The 5,489-nt window shown below is 43.7% G+C and overlaps 1 pseudogene; it reads right to left on the reverse strand.

Annotated features, from left to right (window-relative positions):
• Nucleotides 1-329: 329 nt before the first annotated feature.
• On the reverse strand, nucleotides 330-5,288 carry LOC103901788 (annotated as a pseudogene).
• Between the last annotated feature and the right edge of the window lie 201 nt (nucleotides 5,289-5,489).

Genomic DNA, 5,489 nt, shown 5'->3' on the forward strand with positions numbered 1-5,489 from the left:
AAGCCAAAAGCATATAGTATAGTTTTAAACAGCTATAAAAATGCTCACTAGAAATAATACTTTTGAACCTAGCACAACTGGAAAGTATGCTGGTTCTCCTAGATAGTCTTTGAATACATTAGACTAAAGGTTTTTGAAAGCACACAGAATCATGAAATGCTTAGATTTCTCTGCTTTTAATTCTAAAATGTTACAAAATTCCTTCATCATACAAAAAATATATACAGCTTACAAAAATGCAACAATGATTTGTTTGAAATGTGTATAGCTCATAAAATCCTCTCATCTCTTCAAAAATAGGTATTTGAGAGCACAGATGTCATCTATTTTCAAAGCCAGTCTGGCTTGATATGTAGGGTTTTTAGAAGTAATACATTTAGGGTGGCCTCTCCTAGAATGAGCTCTTCAATAGCATCTGCATCAATGTCTCGAAGAGAGGCAATTAGCTGAAGAATCCAAGCAAACCTGCCTAGGTTTCTGTGGAACATTGTTGAGATAAACTCCATCAAGGCTTGCTAAGCTTCCTGCTGCAGTGTTTGTACATAGGGGAGACATTTTAGGACATGGCATCCTGTCAAAACAAAAAGTAAAATAATAAATCTTGAGTAAACACTTTAGTTCTGTGCCCTTCATAATGATGGGTGTCTGGCTTTCTAGCTTATAGTGCTACTTTCTCTAGAAAACAATAAAAACTTTCTGAACATACTTTTTGGAAAAAGAAGATATGCGTAGTTCAATAATTTGAAGGAATACTGAGAAGCATTGTAAGCACATTGGAATCTAGCCCGTTACATTAAATCCAGCTTTGAAATGGTAACAGGAGGTAACTTTGACTCAGTACAGATGGAGAAGAAGCTTTATAGTGTTGTCTACCCACCAAATGATGCTGAGACCATAGTCTGAGTAGGTGGAAACATTCCAGCTCTAATCTAAAATAGGTAGGTAACATCATGAAGATGGAGGCGGTGGTTTGGAGCGGAGAGCAGGCTGGTAGTCTGAAGACATAGGTTTCCAGTTTACCAGCCCCATCTCCCTCCTGTGTTGCCTCTGCTTGCTAGACTAAGCTGGGGCACTATGGTTCACCATGCTATCTAGTCTATAGATAGAGATATAGATATAGATATCTATATAGACTTCATTTGCAGTCTAAAAAGAGCAAAAGGTTCTCCGTGAGATGTATCATGGCCCACAGGAGTAGGATAGATGATTGTATTTCCTGTTTTTGTGCTCCCTTTCCCCAGCCATTTCTGAAGAGGGAGAGGTCTCTGCCCTATGGAGTCATGGTCTTGAGCCTCCCAATCACATACTTCCCATAGCGCGTGACTTCAAACCTGCTGGCTCACTGAGGGTCTTTGTGGGTGCCAGGGCTCAGTTCAAAGGACACCCGGTGTTTATCCTTTGCCTCTGGTGGGATTGCCTTGTCATGTAGCTCTCAGCAACCTGTTGCCTCCTGTCTTCACTGCCTGAGGATAACACCATCTTTTCTTTCCTAGAATTGCTGCAGCCTGGACAGGGGTAGCATGAATCCCCAAGTTTTGATTTCTGTCTCTCCTGCCTCCCACGTCTTATTTTAACCTATCACCCAGCGCACACCCTCCAGGCCCGTTTAGCATCTTTTACAGTGACTGACTCCGTACCTCCCTGGGATGGGATCTGAATAGCTTAGACAGGGGAGTGTTTCACACAGGACCATTCATGTAAGTGTGGGAGGTTCTGCCTTCTTACCTAGTGCACTGTACTACGGCAAAACAAACCTGGTTGGTTTTTTTCAGTCTGTGGCTGGCTGCCCTTTGTCAGTCTTCAGCAGCTCTCTTCTCTCTGGACATCACTGCCAGAGGAGAAGAAGCCTCAGCAAAGCCTGCAACCAGGCTAGCCAGAAATTAAGGGTTTGAAAAAGTCACCTTCTCCCCCAGGATTACCACCAGCTGCAAGCTGTGAGGATGGTTCCAAGTGTTAGATTTTTCATGGAAAGAAAGTTGTCAGGATTTTGTATATTCAGGGTGAAATTGCAATTGTTTATATCCCTCCAAATTTGCTTAATTTCCCCATTTGTTATTCTTTTATGCATAATCAAACACTGGTTTTAATTTACAAAAAATGAGAAACTTTGTGTTCTGAGATCTGTTGTAATAATATTCAGTCAAACACATGTTTCCAGCTGAACTGTAAACCTCTCCAAAGCATCTTTTTTAACAGAAGTGCTGTCACAGCCTTGATGGAGTTTTTTTTTTATATATATACTCCATAAATATATATATGGCACTGATACAACAACAGCACTGTTTTTCACGATTCCCATCTCTTCACTGCGCAGTTCCCATTGCTTTTCAGACAATTGTCAAAAGCAGCAAGAGCAGTTTCACCTCGCTCTGCTGCTCTGCGTGGTGGGACAGTCCTACCTGCTCCTTCCTTTGACTTACTGCCTGGGTCCTAGAGAAGGCCTTGCAGCTGGACCCTTCACCCATACACCCTTTGACCTCTCTGAAGCCACCTAGCCAAAGCACCCCTGCGAAGAGCAGGGATGGCAATATTTTCTGGAGAGTCTGGATTCAGTTGATGCAAGGCTGCCTATTTCTCCTCAGGGGCTGGGCTCATGCTTTCTCCTTTGCAGGTTCTTGCTGGCCCAAATGTGGTCAATCAGTAACCCAAGCCAGAGCCTCACACACAGAAGTACTGCGCAGATTGTGCTTTAGTGGGAGTACCTACACTCCATGCTGCCTGCCACCCTGTCCCCAAAGGGATTTTTTTATGATAGTAAGCACAATCCCTACGCCACAAGAGATAGCTTAGAGCACAAGCAAAGCTCTGCCATACTTGTTTGTCATGCTTCTTGCCCAAGCACTGGCCTAGCTGTGCTCCTTCAGCTGCATTTCTGGGTGCCCTGTTGAACTCCAACTCATAACCCAGCTCTGGACTGCTCCATGCCTGGTCCTTCCCCTTTGCCTAAGCCAGTTTTGGTGGTCCTACAGGAATAAAACATTCAGGGTGGGAGCCCACACAAGGTACTCCATGATCCAGGAGAGGGCTTAATGTTGTCGCTGCTGGGGGCTGCCTGAAATCCTTTTAGAACTGAGGTCTGCAAAATATTAAGACTTGGCCAAACATCAAGCCAAAACTAAGAGGGCAGCTGAAAATGTGCTGCATGTATGTAGAAAACATTTTCTGAGTTTGGTGGAAAGTGTTCAAAAACTATTAAAAATAGTAATTGTGAAACGATAGCTGTACAGATTTGTTTGCAGCAAAACAGGTAGAGAAAGGGTGGTTTGGGCTGTGTATAAGACCTGAGTACCTGTTTCAGCCCAGGGTTAGACTGTGACTCTTTGTTTCATCTGGAGTCAATCTAGGCTTAACTGAAGTCCTCCCAGCTGCCTTCTGCAGCCCGTTGAGAATGGCACCTCCAGAGAATAGGGTCATCCCACCTAAGAACTAGGGAGTCCCCCCGAAACCCCGGACCGGTGTCTGAAGACAGCATGAAGGGCTGCTGGGCCTCTCATATGGCACCCCGGGGAAGCAGCAGGCGTTAGAAGGCACGAATCCAGAACATAACACTGCTTCTGCTGCTTTTTCCTTAAGTGAAAATCACATTTTATCCACAGAGATAATGAAAATGCCTGCTAGTTAAACTGTTTAAGCCACTGCAGGTGAGGGATTTCTCCTCTTACCATCACCCTGGATATAAGCAGTGGTTTCTTTCAGCCTGATTTTATTGTGAAAAACTGAGAAAATAACTTGCACTGAAACGAACTCCACTGGTTTGATGCTGAAGCATAGACACACAAGACAATACCAAACATCTGGATGACATTACATCTCAAGAATCAGAATCTGAATCCCATTGGAAACAAATACAAAGTCACTACAGCCTTTGAGCAGCCTATAAACCATTCACCGCAAGAAATATCATGGAATAACTGAAGCATTCAAGTATCCTTTTGGTGCAGTCCCAAGTATAGCACACTGCTGACAGTGCAGCCAACAGCAGTGATTGCTGTGGAAGGAGTCGGGGATCTGAGCCAGAGCAGGCTGGAGTCAATAAGTCTTTCCATTTACTTTAGTGGACTTAGAGCTCAGCTTTTAATGACTCATGCACTCCGTGGTGCTGACCTAGGCAACCTTCCTTCCTAAAGAGGCTGAACTTGGCACCAGAAGTGAGAGGATGCAATCACTAGTCTGAGTTTGCTCCGTGACTGCTGCCCCAGGCTTTGAATGTAGAGATACTAAAGGATAAATAAGTAAATAAAAGCTGTGTAACCTCAATGCAGTATCCTTTTGCCTCACTGATGAAAATCAGATGGTATAGATTATTTTATCTTCTCCGGTGTTCTTGCTACAGAGAAAGTCTTTGTTAAAATACTTCTAGTACTCACATCACATACCCATGTACCATCTCTCCTTTGCTGTACTACGGGTGAGGCTGCTGTATTACCTTTGAACTGGAAATCAGCTTGAAGTGACACGGTTAATTCTTTATGACTTAAAATTTGTCTATATAGAAGTTGTTTTGGCTTACAGTGGGTGACCTACTGCACACATCCAAGGAACCTAAATAAACTACTTCAAGCAGAAAATCATTAAAGCTAGAATATAGATTTTTGAGAACATTTAGCTATATTCATAGAAAAGAGTAAAACTAAACATTTGTCTATACGCAAATGAAAATGCCAAATGTCCTTCTAGGCACATAATCATCTGTGTAATTTCCAGGAGGACTTATCAGAATTAAAAAGAATAATTCCTTTAAGATAGGCATATTCTTCTGCGCTTATGTCCAGGTCCCAGAATTTCCACAACAAATGCTTCATCTTCTTAACTTCTGCTAAAGATGCTCCCAGTGACAAGCTACCCAGTTCATTGCTAGCTGTCAAAGACTGATTGAGGAGGATTTTCTTTCAATAAACTAGGGGCTGAAATCTCTCTCAGGTCAAAATCCACCCCTTCTTGTGCCATGCCCAGGACAAAAAGAGGGGCCCGTTCTGCTGTATAAGGACAAGCTGATCCTCCCAAGGCACATGATAAAAAGAAGGCAAGTTTCTAATAAAAGTTAAAGTCTTCAAGAGCACTTCAGAAGCTCTTCTGCACGTGGCTTCTGGCGTTTTCAGGACAACTCTTCTCCTGTCTGTACAAGAGCACCCCTTGCTTCCCATGGAGCGGTGGGGACTGCGATACTGCTGGTACCACTTGGTCTCACTTCCATGCTCTTTGTTAAGGATCTGGTACAGGATGCTCTTAGCATGATGTGTCTCACACTGACATTTCCCAAATTTCTCAGCTGGGACCTTGGTAGCCATAGAGCCGAAGTTCCCTGTGGCAGGAAACTGCACGTGGAGCACTGGGGGAGAGCCTTTCTGCCACACAGCAAGGCATTGTGTGCTTTTTGTACACACGGGCGGTTGAAAAGTAATACGACCCTGATCTGTAAAGTTACCTTGAACTTTATTTGCACCAGTCTGTCTCGAACGAGGCGGGGCTGCAGGCTGCCGGTGTCGCAC

This window comes from Aptenodytes forsteri, unplaced genomic scaffold, assembly GCF_000699145.1.
Source record: "Aptenodytes forsteri isolate BGI_AS27 unplaced genomic scaffold, ASM69914v1 Scaffold245, whole genome shotgun sequence".
Taxonomy (NCBI): domain Eukaryota; kingdom Metazoa; phylum Chordata; class Aves; order Sphenisciformes; family Spheniscidae; genus Aptenodytes; species Aptenodytes forsteri.